At 44.7% G+C, this 16,507-nt stretch overlaps 1 pseudogene; it reads left to right on the forward strand.

Moving 5' to 3' along the window:
* The first annotated feature begins 206 nt into the window (after positions 1-206).
* On the forward strand, positions 207-15,877 carry LOC144496793 (nuclear factor 7, ovary-like; annotated as a pseudogene).
* Positions 15,878-16,507: the final 630 nt, after the last annotated feature.

Here is a 16,507-nt window from a genome sequence, read left to right on the forward strand (position 1 = left end):
ATTAACTGCAAGTTCAAATGCTTTTTTTTTCGTTGCCTATCACTACAGTAATCGCTAAAAACTAATCAGCAGAATATAGACGAGAATATATGAGGCGAGAATAATAAAATTATCTGATACATTCCTTGGTCACTCGCTGACATCGTTCAGCGTACAATAACATCGAAACTGAAAGCGGGTTGAGTCAGGAAGTGCTGAGTGTGAACATGGCTTCCAGACAACAGCTCCAGAGTTTGACCGAGGAGACAATTTGTCCCATTTGTCTCGATTTCTTCACTGATCCGGTAACACTGGATTGTGGACACAACTTCTGCCGCTCCTGTATCACCCAGTATTGGGAAAAGAAGGAGTTAAATTCCTGCCCGGAATGTAGAGAGGAGTTTCCGGAAAGAAACCTCAGGATAAATCGGGCCTTAGCGAATCTGGCCCAGAAAACTCGACAAATAAAGCTAAATCCGAAAGAGAAGGAAAGTAAACTTCACTGTGAGAAACATCAGGAAGAACTGAAGCTGTTTTGTGAAACTGACAAAGAATTGATCTGTCTGATTTGTAGAGATTCGCGGGAACACAGAGAGCACCGCTTCCTGCCCATCGATGAAGCTGTTGAAATCTACAAGGTAAAAGGGAAAATATTTTATAAGCCGATAGTTTGTCATATTTTCAATGTCTAACACTTTCATTCTATGATTTTCCTTCCCAATCCCAGGATCAGCTGAAATCTTCCTTAGATTCTCTCACAGAGAAGAAATCGGCGGTTCTAGAAACGGAACAGAAACAGAAACGGAAGATTTCTGAAGTTAGGTGTAACCCCCTGCTGATCACTATATGGGGCTACTATTTAACTGTTCGATTTACAGGATCCTGAATTCCTAGCAGTTGATGGTGAGCTGGCTAAATTTCCTGTTTACCCATAAATGCCAGTACAGGCTTGCATGAAAAGGATTTGAGTATGTTTAGCGCGGTGCCTCCAAAAATGGTATTGAGATAAACCTTATTATGAGAAAAGGTTCGGAACAACAAGGTAAACGGAATAACAAAATAATTTTAATAACAAATATAATTAGCAGATATAAACAAGTAAAGAATCCCAAACTGAAGATTTTCCAATTAACAGTTTCAACCTGCGAAACGTTCAAAATATCACCAAGCACTTTGAATTTTAAACGTTGGGGCCCATTCGTTGGTGCACATCTGAAGAAAACTACATCCTCAGCAATCCACTTCTGTTACCTTTCCTGTCTGATAGTACTCACTTAACCCCGACACACACACAGTCCAGACGGGTCTACGAGAGGGAAGATGATGGAGGCAGAGGTGCCGCGAGCTATCTGTGTAGTAACCCAGGTCCAGTGCGCTGAAGGCTGTCCTCCTCGGCAATCATGAAAAACCAAGCAGTTCTACCTGAGAAATGTTCACTTCGAACTGAGTTTTTACTGCCTCCGAAAAGCTCCTGTCCAAAAACGTGGCTCTCCCTCTTCTGCACACTCCCTCCTCAGCTCTGCAGCTGCTTCACTTCCTGGCGACTTTTTTTTTCTACTGCCCCCAGAGCAATCCCATTGGCCCAGCCCACATCACTCAACAAACAGCATCCTGTTCACAGCACCCGCCCGGCAAACAGGACACTGAAACCCACAAGGGACAAAGAACACTGGTAAATGTCTTCCCCACAAATTTTCCTGAGTCCCTTACATAGGGTAAGGTTTCCCTGTGCTGATTTTCTGGTATCTCGGTTAGTTTTGTTCCCTTTATCGTGGGACATTAATTATGTTTCACATTTCATTCGGCAGGAACAGTCGAGCTGTCTGCAGACCCACATCACATCCGAGTTCACTAAAATGCACCAGATTCTCACTGAGAAAGAGCAGCGTTTACTCAGAGATCTCAGGGAAGAAGAGGGGAGGATTCTCGACCCATTGGAGAAAAACCTTCGAGAGATTCAAGAGAATTTAAATTCTATCGAGGAGAAACTCTCAAAGTTGCAGAAACAGATGGAGCAAAAAGGCGAGCTGATATTTCTGAAGGTGAGGGAATATATTGCGGCTCAGTTCAGGGAAACTTCACTCAGTCACTAAATAACTGATGAGAACTGTGAAATTAATATAGAATTTACTAAAAAATAGTAACCGAATGGAACAGAATTTTGTGTTCCTTCCTGAACGGTTTTCCTGTTGTCTCTAAACTAATGGCTCCCATACTGTCTGCAGATTCCCGGGATTACCTGTAACTTCCTGAGAATGTGTTCACTTGATGTTCACATTTGCCGTTTTATCACTTCCGTGTTTCCCAAGTTTAATTTTCTCCTGGGACTCCCAGTGTAATCCAGTTCCATGTTGTGAGTGTGTCTGATACGGTGTGTGAGAGTTATTGTGTCTGTGAGCGGGACTGATGTTCAGTTCCAGTTTATTTGATTCTCCACTATCCCCAATGAAGAAATTAGATAAAGCTCTTGGTGCTAAAGGGATCAAGGGATATGGAAGGAAGGGGAGTGGGATGGGGGGGCTGGGGGGAGGAGGGGAGTGGCAATCAGGATATTGAATTTGACGATCAGCCATGATCAAGATGAACGGCGGAGCAAGGTCGAAGGGCCGAATGGCCTACTCCTGCTTCTCATAAAATCTCATCTCTTTGAGTCTGCTCATTTCACCAGCCTGTCTAACTGCTCCTGAAATCTGTTACTGTCACCCTCACTGTTCCTGATTCATTTCTTTCAGGAGGAATCGTGTCTGAAGAGAAGGTAGGACATGTTCTTAACTGAAACTCTGCACTCTTCAGTCAAGTGACTCGGTAAAGTGTTATTATGGTTTATTTATTGGTTGTTGTCACAACTTTAAATGTTCATCGGACCACGAAAACAACCAGTATCGTTCGCAAACCAGAGTTTTATAATAACCGCCTTTATTACAGGGATTTTGCATAACTGTTCTACAATATTGTAATAAATAACCTGGTGAAGTGTAAATGCCACAATCTGGTTCCCAGGCTGGAAGTGATCACTTGCCCGATGTTGGCTGTTAGGTCTGTGACCTTCCCACTGACTCTGAGAGAGCCGCATGGTCCATGTTTCCAAGGAGTGGGTCACCCATGTCCCTGCATGGAGCCTGACCAACCCGAGAAAGTCTCACGTGAAAGGGGGAACGGATTTTAGTTTTATTCTATAATGCAAACTTTTCCTGTGTCCTTAACAATCACAACATGTAAACAGTTGTATTTATATCATTCCTTTAGAGCCGTAGAGGTTTGCAGCATTAAAAACGACCCTTCGGCCCAACTTGTCCTTGCCGCCCAGTTTTTACCATTAAGCTAGTCCAATTGCCTGCATTTGGCCCACCTCCCTCTATACCCATCTTACCCATGTAACTGTCTAAACGCTTTTTAAAAGACACAATTTTATCCACCTCTAACACTACCGCTAGCAGCTCTTTCCAGACACTCACCACTCTCTGAGTAAAAGAATTGCCCCCGGGATCCTTTTGTATCTCTGCACTCTCTCCTTAAACCTATGTCCTCTAGTTTTAGACTCCCCTATCTTTGGGAAAAGATGTTGACTATTTACAACATCTATGGCCCTCATTATTTTATAAATCACCCCTAAGTCTCCTACGCTCCAGGGAAAAAAGTCCCAGTCTATCCAGCCTCTCCTTGTAACTCAAACTGTCAAGTCCCGGTGATAAATCTACCGAGTACATCCGAGTAAATTTTTTCTGTACACTTTCTAATCTTTAATGTTATATAATTTTCTAAGGGCTTTCACAAGAACGTTATAAAATAAATTGAGAAATAGCCAAATAAGGAAATATTAATTTGGATGACGGAGATGGATATTAGATAGCCTCTTAAAGGAAGAAAGAGAAATATAGATGATCAGGGAGTGAAAACATTGAAACCATTGTTGAATGCTGAAAAACCCCATCTGGTTCATATTGCCCTTTAGGGAAGGAAATCTGCCATCGTTGCCCGATCTGGCCTACATGTAACTCCAAAGCTACAGCAGTATGGTTGACTCTCAACTGCCCTCCAATTTACTGACATTGAGGGAGAGATTATTGTCATCGGACCATGTGTCCTTAACAACCAGAACAGCAGAGATCTGTATTTATATAGCATCTTTAATGTAATATAATATCCTAAGGAGTTTCACAGCAGCATTATGAAGTAAATTGACACAGAACCAAATAAGGAAATATTAATCCGGATGATAGAGAAGGTCTTTAGAAAGCATCTTAAAGGAACAAAGCGAAATAGAGATATAGAGAGGATCAGGGAGGGAATTCCACAGCTCAGGACCTCGGCAGCTGAAGGTCCAGCTCCCAATGGGGGAGTGACTAAAATCAGAGATGTCCAAGGTGCCGGAAGTAGAGGAGAGCAGGATTCTGGGAGAGTTGTGGGGTCCAGGAGTTGCAGAATTGAATGTTCAGCTTCGGGATGTTTTCAGCCTTTGTCTTTGTTCTACAAACTTTGTTTATAATACAGCAAGTGGACAGGCTGAATGTTTATCATTTCCTGCAGTCTGTGGTGTCTTGGTGATTAGTCTGTTCTCAGGTTTCGAATATTTTTCAGGACAAGTATTTGCATTGTCTATCCTTGAATTTCCGACTTATCCCTTTCTCAGTTAGAGAAACAAGATTAACATTTCTCTATCATCAAAATGCTGAAAATGTAACTATTTAAATAAGTTCTAAAATCTTCTATCAAAGAGAAATTCATAGCATCATTTTAACATTCACAGGATTAATGATGAGACTCTCACACACTCAGTATCTGCTGCCTCCCTGTCTATCAGGAAGTACAAGGACCTTTTACAGTACAGAGCGTAGAGAGAAACGATAAACTTCATTAACCCCGGTAAATCTCTTATATTAATTGTCCTGGTTATAAATCCAGTTCTAAATCTATTGAATGGGCTCAAAAATCCAGATTAAATACTCACATTTCTGGTTGTTAATACCTGGAGTCTCCCCATTCTCATATTTCTCTTTCTGTTGGTTCCTCTGGGTAAGTGTCTGAAGCCATCAGCACTGTGTGTCAAAGCAGTGAGGGGATCTGTATAACCAGAGGAATAGAGCACCAATCCCAGGATGTGAAATAGAATTCCTCTAGGAGACCTGACTGGTCCCGTCTGTCATTCTGAGAAACATTTTTATCATCGTTTATCAGGAAGACACACAGACATTAGAGAGCAAGTGATTAATGACAGGTAATCTGTTTGGTGGAATTGGACATCTTAATCAAGAGGAGAGGCTGCAGAAACTGCGAGTCTGCACTGTATAAGGGAGGGAGTGTGCTGATCTTATTGAAATGCTCAAGGCTCAAAACAGAAGGGAGAATATAAACATCCATAGGTTTAACTTAGTCACGGAGTCTAGATAAAAGTAAGTATAGCTTTAAATCTAGAATAGGCAGGATGACAAAGCAGTTTGGATTGAGTGAGGTTGAGTTTTTGAGTGACTCCATTGAGGTAGTGAACCAGTGAACCCACCGCTCACTCTAGGAATTTGATCAGAGGCCCAATCCATTCTGAGGGCTGACCTTCAGAACAATATCACTGTCCAGTTTCCCACTGGTTTGCAGTGTGGGCAAATGTACAGAGGTCCAAAGGAGGGGACGGGGACAATCAATTGTCCTCTGACTCTCGTGCTAAAGTGATATGAACATACAGTGGGGTGCGAGAGGGTAAGGAGCAGTGAGCAGCAGTAAGAAAACTAACTCACGTCCTGGTCACAGAGAAATAATTAAAAACAAAGAAATTGGACCTTGAATGTAAAAACTACCTTCATTCTCACGGTGTGACCCAAAACACTTCAAATCCAGTGACTTCACTGAGGAACAGTCAATGTTGTAATGGAAGAAATTAGAAAACCAATTTCCAAACAACAAGATCCCAGAAACAACATTGTGATCATGATGAAGTTTTCTGTTTTGATGATGTTGTTTGCAGCATAAATATTGGGCAGGGAACAGAGGGAACAAATCCCTTACCCCATTTGCAACGGGCTTTCCCGTAGTCTCTTTTAGACCAGTGATTACACCATTCTACAGACAGTTCCTCTAGGTGCGACATCACCATTCAGTGGAAGATCAAGATTGTATTGACTCTCAAGGTTATCAAATGTCTCCAGTTTGTAGAGACAATGAGACAATGATACTTCTCCTTATGTTTAGTTTGGGAACACTGCTGTATAATTGTGGGGGTTTGATTTCTGCTGTTCTTTATTTTCTGGCCAGTCATTTGACTTGTCTTTCATCTTTTTTTCACAGTTATATACGCTTTCCTTGAATTTGATACCTTGCTTAACTTCTTTAGTGAACCAAGGATGTTGGGTCTTCCCCTTAAGGATTTTCTTTACAGGAGGAATGTACTTCTTCTGAATACTCTGAAATATCTCCTTAAATGTCTGCCACTGCTTCTCTATTGATGTATCCCCAGCCTGGTGTCCCAATCACCACAGCTAGCTGAGCTTTCATGACCATATAGTTGCTTCTATTTAAGTTTAAAATATTGATCTTAGAACCACACATTTCTCTTTCAAATTAGCTTTCAAATTCAATCATATAGTGGTTGCTGCTACCTTGAGCTGCCTTCACTCTCAGGATAGTATCCTACGCCCAACCATCTTCAGCGACTTCACCAATGACCTTCTCTCCATTGTAAGGTCAGAAGTGGGAATGTTCGCTGATGATTGCACAATGTTCAGCACTATTCGTGACTCCTCAGATACTGAAACAGTCCATGTTCAATTGCAACAAGATCCAGACAGTATTCTGGCTTGGGCTACCAAGTGGCAAGTAACATTCGCACCACACAAATGCTGGGCGATAACTATCATCAACAAGGGACAATCTAAACACCACCTCTTGACATTCAATGGTATAACCATCACTAAATTCACCACTGTCATCATCCTTGGGGTTACCATTGACCAGAAACACAACTGTCTTCGCCAGATAAACAGTGGCTCGAAGAGCAGATCAGAGTCTACAAATACTGTGATAAGTAAGAACATAAGAAATAGGAGCAGGAGTAGGCCATCTAGCCCCCCGAGCCTGCACCGCCGTTCATCAAGATCAAGGCTGATCTGAAGCGAATCAGTTCCACTTACCCGCCTGCTGCCCATATCCCTTAATTCCTTTATCGATCAGAAATCTATCTACCCATGATTTAAACATATTCAACGAGGTAGCCTCCACCACTTCAATGGGCAGAGAATTCCAGAGATTCACTACCCTCTGAGAGAAGAAGTTCCCCCTCAACTCTGTTCTGAACCGGCCCCCACTTATTTTGAGGCTGTGCGCTCTAGTTCTGGCTTCCCTTCTAAGTGGAAAGAATCGCTGTACCTCTACCCTATCCAGCCCCTTCATTATCTTATATGTCTCTATAAGATCAGGTTTAAAAAAGGTTCCAAAAGAAATCCGGGAAATTATAGGCCAATAAGTTTGACGTCGGTGGTGGGCAAGTTATTGAAAGGTGTGATAAGGGATAGGATCTATAAATATTTGGATAGACAGGGACTTATTAGGGAGAGTCAACATGGCTTTGTGCGTGGCAGGTCATGTTTGACCAATCTATTAGAGTTTTTCGAGGAGGTTACCAGGAAAGTGGATGAAGGGAAGGCAGTGGATGTTGTCTACTTGGATTTCAGCAAGGCCTTTGACAAGGTCCCTCATGGGAGGTTAGTTAGGAAGGTTCAGTCGCTAGGTATACATGGGGAGGTAGTAAATTGGATTAGACACTGGCTCAATGCGATCCTAGAATCAGAATTTATGTCACACTATTTGTAACTCCCACAGTTGCGTGGACCTGCAGAGTTTCACTGGCTGTCTTGTCTGGAGACAATACACATCTTTTTAGCCTGTCTTGATGCTCTCCCCACTCCCATTGTTTTGTTTCTTAAAGACTGGATTAGTTGTAAGTATTCGCATTCCAACCATTATTCATGTAAATTGAGTCTGTGTCTTATAAGTTCTGTTTGTGAACAGAATTCCCACTCACCTGAAGAAGGGGCTCAGAGCCTCGAAAGCTTGTGTGGCTTTTGCTACCAAATAAACCTGTTGGACTTTAACCTGGTGTTGTTAAACTTCTTACTGTCTTTCAATGGAAGAAGCCAGAGAGTGGTTGTGGAGGATTGCTTCTCTGAGTGGAGGCCTGTGACTAGTGGTGTGCCGCAGGGATCGGTGTTGGGTCCATTGTTGTTTGTCATCTATATCAATGATCTGGATGATAATGTGGTAAATTGGATCAGCAGGTTTGCTGATGATACAAAGATTGGAGGTGTAGTGGATAGTGAGGAAGGTTTTCAAAGCTTGCAGAGGGATTTGGACCAACTAGAAAAATGGGCTGAAAAATGACAAATGGAATTTAACGCAGACAAGTGTGAGATATTGCACTTTGGAAGGACAAACCAAAGTAGAACGTACAGGGTAAATGGTAGGACTCCGAAGAGTGCAGTTGAACAGAGGGATCTGGGAATACAGGTACAGAATTCCCTAAAAGTGACGTCACAGGTGGATAGGGTCGTAAAGAGTGCCTTTGGTACATTGGCCTTTATAAATCGGAGTATCGAGTATAAAAGTTGGAGTGTTATGGTAAGGTTATATAATGATGTGGAGATGCCGGCGTTGGACTGGGGTAAACACAGTAAGAAGTTTAACAACACCAGGTTAAAGTCCAACAGGTTTATTTGGTAGCAAAAGCCACACAAGCTTTCGGAGCTGCAAGCCCCTTCTTCAGGTGAGTGGGAATTCTGTTCACAAACAGAGCATATAAAGACACAAACTCAATTTACATGAATAATGGTTGGAATGCGAATACTTACAACTAATCAAGTCTTTAAGAAACAAAACAATGTGAGTGGAGAGAGCATCAAGACAGGCTAAAAAGATGTGTATTGTCTCCAGACAAGACAGCCAGTGAAACTCTGTGGGGGTTACAAATAGTGTGCCATGAACCCAATATCCCGGTTGAGGCCGTCCTCATGTGTGCGGAACTTGGCTATCAGTTTCTGCTCAGCGACTCTGCGCCATCGTGTGTCGCGATGGCCGCCTTGGAGAACGCTTACCCGAATATCAGAGGCCGAATGCCCGTGACCGCTGAAGTGCTCCCCAACAGGAAGAGAACAGTCTTGCCTGGTGATTGTCGAGCGGTGTTCATTCATCCGTTGTCGCAGCGTCTGCATAGTTTCCCCAATGTACCATGCCTCGGGACATCCTTTCTTGCAGCGTATCAGGTAGACAACGTTGGCCGAGTTGCAAGAGTATGTACCGTGTACGGTCACCTCAGCACCTCACTGTACCGCAAGCCCACGGATAACCTCACGATGCTCCACATGCATGGGTGAGGCCGAATTTGGAGTATTGTGTACAGTTTTGGTCACCTAGTTACAGGAAGGATGTAAATAAGGTTGAAAGAGTGCAGAGAAGGTTCACAAGGATGTTGCCGGGACTTGAGAAGCTGAGTTACAGAGAGAGATTGAATAGTTTGGGACTTTATTCCCTGGAGCGTAGAAGATTGAGGGGAGATTTGATAGAAGTGTATAAGATTTTGATGGGTATAGATAGAATGAATGCAAGCAGGCTTTTTCCACTGAGGCGAGGGGAGAAAAAGACCAGAGGGCATGGGTTAAGGGTGAAAGGAGAAAAGTTTAAAGGGAATATTAGGGGGGGCTTCTTCACGCAGAGAGTGGTGGGAGTGTGGAATGAGCTGCCGGATAAAGTGGTAAATGCTTTTAACATTAAATGTCACTTTTAACATTTAAGAAAAACTTGGACGGGTTCATGGATGAGAGGGGTGTGGAGGGATATGGTCCAAGTGCAGGTCAGTGGGACTGGGCAAAAAATGGTTCGGCACAGACAAGAAGGGCCAAAAGGCCTGTTTCTGAGCTGTAATTTTCTATGGTTCTATGGTTCTGAGATCACGCCTCAGCCTTCTAAACTCCAATGAGTACGGACCCAATCTGTTCAATCTCTCCTCATAAGCTACACCCCTCATCTCCGGTATCAACCTGGTGAACTTTCTCTGCACTCCCTCCAAGGCCAATATATCCTTTCGCAAATAAGGGGACCAAAACTGCACACAGTACTCCAGTTGCGGCCTCACCAGTGCCTTGTACAGTTGCAGCAAGACCTCCCTGCTTTTATATTCTATCCCCCTCGCGATAAAGGCCAACATTCCATTCGCCTTCTTGATCACCTGCTGCACCTGCAGACTGAGGTTTTGCGATTCGTGCACAAGGACACCCAGGTCCCTCTGCACAGTAGCATGATGTAATTTTTCTCCATTTAAATAATATTCCAATTTACTATTATTTCTTTCAAAGTGGATAACCTCACATTTGCCAACGTTATATTCCATCTGCCAGATCCTCGCCCACTCTCTCAGCCTATCCAAATATCTCTGCAGACTTTCCACGTCCTCCACGCAATTCGCTTTCCCACTCATCTTCGTGTCATCAGCAAACTTTGATACCCTACACTCAGTCCCCTCCTCCAGATCATCTATGTAACTTTCCAAATATTGATTGGAACCTTTGTAGGTCAAATAGTTCGGATGGGGCAGCTTTTGTGCAGTGTGTGCAGGAGGGTTTCCTGACACAATATGTGGATAGGCTGACAAGAGGTGAGGCCACATTAGATTTGGTACTGGGAAATGAACCTGGCCAAGTGTTAGATTTGGTTGTGGGAGAGCACTTTGGAGATAGTGACTACAATTCGGTGTCTTTTGTTATTGCAATGGAGAGGGATAGGGCCGTACGGCAGGGCAAGGTTTACAAGTGGGGGAGAGGTAATTATGATGCGATTAGGCAAGAATTAGGGGGCATAAGATGGGAACAGAAACTGTCAGGGAAAGGCACGAATGAAAAGTGGAACTTTTTCAAGGAACAAATACTGGGTGTCCTTGATAGGTATGTCCCTGTCAGGCAGGGAGGAAATGGCCGAGTGAGGGAACCATGGTTCACAAAAGAGGTGGAATGTCTTGTGAAAAGGACGAGGGAAGCTTATGTGGGGATGAGGAAACAAGGTTCTGATGGCTCGATTGAGGGTTACAAGTTAGCAAGGAATGAGCTGAAAAAGGGGCTTAGGACAGCTAAGAGGGGACATGAGAAGTCCTTGGCGGGTCGGATCAAGGAAAACCCCAAGGCTTTTTACTCTTATGTGAGGAATAAAAGAATGACCAGGGTGAGGTTAGGGCCGGTCAAGGACAGTCGTGGGAACTTGTGTATGGAGTCAGTAGAGATAGGCGAGGTGATGAATGAATACTTTTCTTCAGTGTTCACCAAGGAGAGGGGCCATGTTTTTGAGGAAGAGAAGGTGTTACAGGCTAATAGGCTGGAGGAAATAGTTGTTCGGAGGGAGGATGTACTGGCAGTTTTGAATAAACTGAAGGTCGATAAGTCCCCTAGGATTCTTTGGGAGGCAAGGGATGAGATTGCAGAGCCTTTGGCTTTGATCTTTGGGTCCTCACTGTCCACGGGGGTGGTGCCAGAGGACTGGAGAGTGGCGAATGTTGTTCCTCTGTTTAAGAAAGGGAATAGAAATGACCCTGGTAATTATAGACCGGTTAGTCTTACTTCGGTGGTTGGTAAATTGATGGAACAGGTCCTTAGGGATGGGATTTATGACCATTTAGAAAGATGTGGATTAATCCGGGATAGTCAGCACGGATTCGTGAAGGGCAAGTCGTGCCTCACAAATTTGATTGAATTTTTTGAGGAGGAACTAAGTGTGTTGATGAAGGTAGGGCAGTTGATGTCATATGCATGGATTTTGGTAAGGCGTTTGATAAGGTCCCCCATGGTCGGCTTATGATGAAAGTAAGGAGGTGTGGGATAGAGGGAAAGTTGGCTGATTGGATAGGTAACTGGCTGTCTGATCGAAGACAGAGGGTGGTGGTGGATGGAAAATTTTCGGACTGGAGGCAGGTTGCTAGCAGAGTGCCACAGGGATCAGTGCTTGGTCCTCTGCTCTTTGTGATTTTTATTAATGACTTAGAGGAGGGGGCTGAAGGGTGGATCAGTAAATTTGCTGATGACACCAAGATTGGTGGAGTAGTAGATGAGGTGGAGGGCTGTTGTAGGCTGCAAAGAGACATAGATAGGATGCAAAGCTGGGCTGAAAAATGGCAAATGGAGTTTAACCCTGATAAATGTGAGGTGATTCATTTTGGTAGGACTAATTTAAATGTGGATTACAGGGTCAAAGGTAGGGTTCTGAAGACTGTGGAGGAACAGAGAGATCTTGGGGTCCATATCCACAGATCTAAAGGTTGCCACTCAAGTGGATAGAGCTGTGAAGAAGGCCTATGGTGTGTTGGCTTTTATTAACAGGGGGTTGGAGTTTAGGAGCCATGGGGTTATGCTGCAACTGTACAGGACCTTGGTGAGACCACATTTGGAATATTATGTGCAGTTTTGGTCACCTCACTATAAGAAGGATGTGGAAGCGCTGGAAAGAGTGCAGAGGAGATTTACCAGGATGCTGTCTGGTTTGGAGGGAAGGTCTTATGAGGAAAGGTTGAGGGAGCTAGGGCTGTTCTCTCTGGAGCGGAGGAGGCTGAGGGGAGACTTAATAGAGGTTTATAAAATGATGAAGGGGATAGATAAAGTGAACGTTCAAAGACTATTTCCTCGGGTGGATGGAGCTATTACAAGGGGGCATAACTATAGGGTTCATGGTGGGAGATATGGGAAGGATATCAGAGGTAGGTTCTTTACGCAGAGAGTGGTTGTGGTGTGGAATGGACTGCCTGCAGTGATTGTGGAGTCAGACACTTTAGGAACATTTAAGCGGTTATTGGATAGGCACATGGAGCACACCAGGATGTTAGGGAGTGGGATAGCTTGATCTTGGTTTCAGATAAAGCTCGGCACAACATCGTGGGCCGAAGAGCCTGTTCTGTGCTGTACTGTTCTATGTTCTATGTAAATGGTAAACAGTTGAGGCCCCAGCGGTATGCCACTGGTCACCAACTACCAACCAGAAAAGCACCCATTTATTCCAACTCTCTGCTTCCTGTTAGATAGCCAATCTCCAATCCACGCCAACACCTTACCCCCAACTCCGTGTATCCCAATCTTCTGCAGCAGCCTTTTGTGAGGCACCTTATCGAATGCCTTCTGGAAATCTAAAAACACCACATCCACCGTTTCCTCTCTGTCAACCGCACGAGTCACATCTTCATAAAAATCCAGTAAATTCGTCAAACACAACTTTCCCTTCATGAATCCATGCTGCGCCTGCTTGATCGAACCATTCTTATCCAGGTGCTCTGCTATTTCCTCTTTAATGATGGACTCCAGCATCTTCCCAACTACGGACGTTAAGCTAACTGGCCTGTAGATACCCGCCTTTTGTCTACTTCCTTTTTTAAACAGCGGCGTAACAGTAGCTGTTTTCCAATCAGCCAGCACTACCCCAGATTCCAGCGAATTTTGATAAATAACTACTAACGCATCTGCTATTACCTCAGCCATTTCTTTCAGTACCCTGGGATGCATTCCATCCAGGCCCGGGGACTTGTCTACCTTCAGTCCCATTAGTCTACCAAGCACTACCTTTTTAGTAACAGTAATTGTATTAAGGACCTCACCTCCCACCAACTCTTGATCTCTAATATTCAGTAAACTATTTGTGTCTTCCACCGTGAAGACCGTAACTCACTCCTGACTCCACAAAGCCTGTCCACCATCTATAAGGCACAAGTCAGGAGTGTGATGGAATACTTCCCACTTGCCTGGATGGGTGCAGCTTCAACAACACGCAAGAAGCTTGACACCATCCAGGACAAAGCAGCCCGCTTGATTGACACCATATCTACAAACATCCATTCCCTCCACCACAGGTGCCCTGTAGCAGCAGTGTTTACTATCTACAAGATGCACTACAAAATTCACCAAAGATCCTTAAATAACACCTTCCAAACCCACTACCACTTCCATTTTGAAGATTAATGGCAGCAGATACGTGGGAGCATCACCACCTGCAAGTTCCCCACCAAGCCACTCACCATCCTGACATGGGAATATATTGCCGTTCCTTCGCAGTCACTGGGTCAAAATATTGGAATTCCCTCCCTAAAAGGTCAACCCACAGCACGTAGGCTGCAGCAGTTCAAAAAGGTAGTCCACCACCACCTTTTCAAGGACGATTAGGAATGGGCATAAATGCTGGCCATCCAGCAATGCCTGAGTCCCATGAATAAATTAAGAATAATGCTTTCATTATTATTGCTATCGCATTATCAAGTCTAATATAACCTACTCTCCAGTTAGTTCCAGAACATGCTGCAAGGAGTAACTATGTAAAAACTGTTTGTGAATTCCCCATTCAGGCAATGACAGCGAATCTGATTTTTCCAGTTCATATATAGATTAAAATCACCCATGATTGTTGCTGTCCTTTTATCACAAGCACCCAACATTTCTTCTAGTATACTGTGACCCACATTTTGGTTACTGTTAAGGGGCATGTAGGCCTCCCCCTCTAGTGACTCATTTCCCCTATTTTTCCTCATCTCTTTCCAGACCAAACAAACTTTAACTGCATGTGACAATAATAAATTTAAATCAAAATCAATTATACGTCCTGATCTCCTCCTACTCTAACTGTCCCCCTCTCTTTCTCACACTTTTGTATTTATCCTCCTGCTCTCTCTCTCCCACACTCTCTCCCACTCTCCCTGCTACCCCAAGCTCTCTAACCCTCTGTCTCGTTGTCTAACCACCTCACACACTACCTGCCACCCAGCTACCCTGTATATGCTGCCAACTCTTTCTCACCTACTCACGCAATCCGTGTTATCTGCTCTTTCACTGTCGCCCTTTCCCCTGCTGCCACAATCAAAAATTTTGCTCTCGCTTGCCCTCTCCCTCATCCTGCTCTCACTCTTGCTGTTTACACTCCTGCTCCTTCTACTCCCTCTCATTTCTGCCTCATTTTCCCTCTTCCCAATGCACCACTCCTCCTCCCTTCTGTTTTCCCCTCCCTATCTTTCTGTCACTCACTCTCTCCCCTCTTCCCTGCCACTCTCCTTTGCCCTCTCACTACTTCTCCATGTTCCCATCTCGTTCCTGCTCCCTCTCTCCCCTACCCCTCAAATTCCACTCCGCCTGACAAATAAACAGGCGCCGGAATGTGGCGACTCGGGATTTTCACAGTAACTTCACTACAGTATTTATGTAAGCCTACTTGTGACACCAATAAATAAACTTTAAAACTTAAAATCTCTCTCCTCTTTTCCTCACTCTTCACATTCTCTCCCTCCCCACCCCCTCTCTCTAAATCACTGACTGTGTTATTGTAACTTTCCCCCAGCTCCAGCCTCTCTGACTCTGGATCCGAACACAGCGCATCCCCGGCTCATCCTGTCTGAGAACCGGACCGGTGTGAGACTCGGGGACAAACGGCTACCGTTCCCTGACACCCCGGAGAGGTTTGATCTCTGGTTCTTTTTCCTGGGATCGTGGGGATTCACATCAGGGAGACATTACTGGGAGGTGGAGGTGGGAGAGAAGACAGAGTGGATTCTGGGAGTGGCCCGAGAGTCTGTGAATAGGAAAGGGGCAATTATATCCCTGAGACCTGAGTCCGGATTCTGGACTATGCGGCTGATACCCGGAAGAGATTATTTAGCCTCCTCCCCCCCCCACTCACACACACACCCCCCCCCCCTCCCCTCCTCACCCCAAGTGTGAATCCCCGGAAGATCGGGGTTTTCCTGGACTATGAGTGTGGACAGGTGTCATTTTACAATGCGGACAACATGTCCCATCTCCACACTTTCACCCACGCTTTCACTGGGAGAATCTTTCCTATCTTCAGTCCGGGATGGAATCTCGATCGGAAAAACTTGGCCCCGCTGACAATCTGCGGGGTTAAAGGTCACTAATAGATCCATCCCATAATTTCACACCGTCTCACTGTCTCCTGCCAGCTGTAAACTGATGGAACGTGTTCATATTATGGTTATATAGAATTATAATTTGCTCCTGTCACTCTGATGCAGTGAGGTGGGATTCCAGAGCCTTGGAAGGTGATTGGTTTGAGCTCCTGTCACTCTGAGCGAGGAACCGATTTCCGGGGTAACTGAAGCGGATTGGCCGGTGCGCCTGTCACCCAGAGCAAGAGGCGGGTTTCCTGGGAGTCGAAAACGGATTGCTCAGCTTCCCTGGAGCTCAGCGTGAAGGAGGCGGGACTCCGACAAGGAGTGGAGCTCAGTGACTCTGGGCTGTTGTGTGCCGCACTCACAAGACAGCCCCGAACATCAAGTGTGGGGATGGCCTTGGCGAGATGTTCGTCTTCATCAATGACATGTTGAAGGCTCTGGAGGAGATGTCGTAGGTTCTCCGCTCCGGGGAAGTCCTGGATGACGAAGCGTACTCTGTCCACCGTGTCCCGTGTTTGTCTTCTGAAGAGGTTGGTGCGGTCTTTTGCTGTGGCACATCGGAACTGTCGATCGATGAGTTGAGCACCATATCCTGTTCTAATGAGGGCATCTTTCATGTCTGGAGGTGTCTGT

The sequence above is a fragment of the Mustelus asterias genome, chromosome 8 (assembly GCF_964213995.1).
Source record: "Mustelus asterias chromosome 8, sMusAst1.hap1.1, whole genome shotgun sequence".
Lineage (NCBI taxonomy): Eukaryota > Metazoa > Chordata > Chondrichthyes > Carcharhiniformes > Triakidae > Mustelus > Mustelus asterias.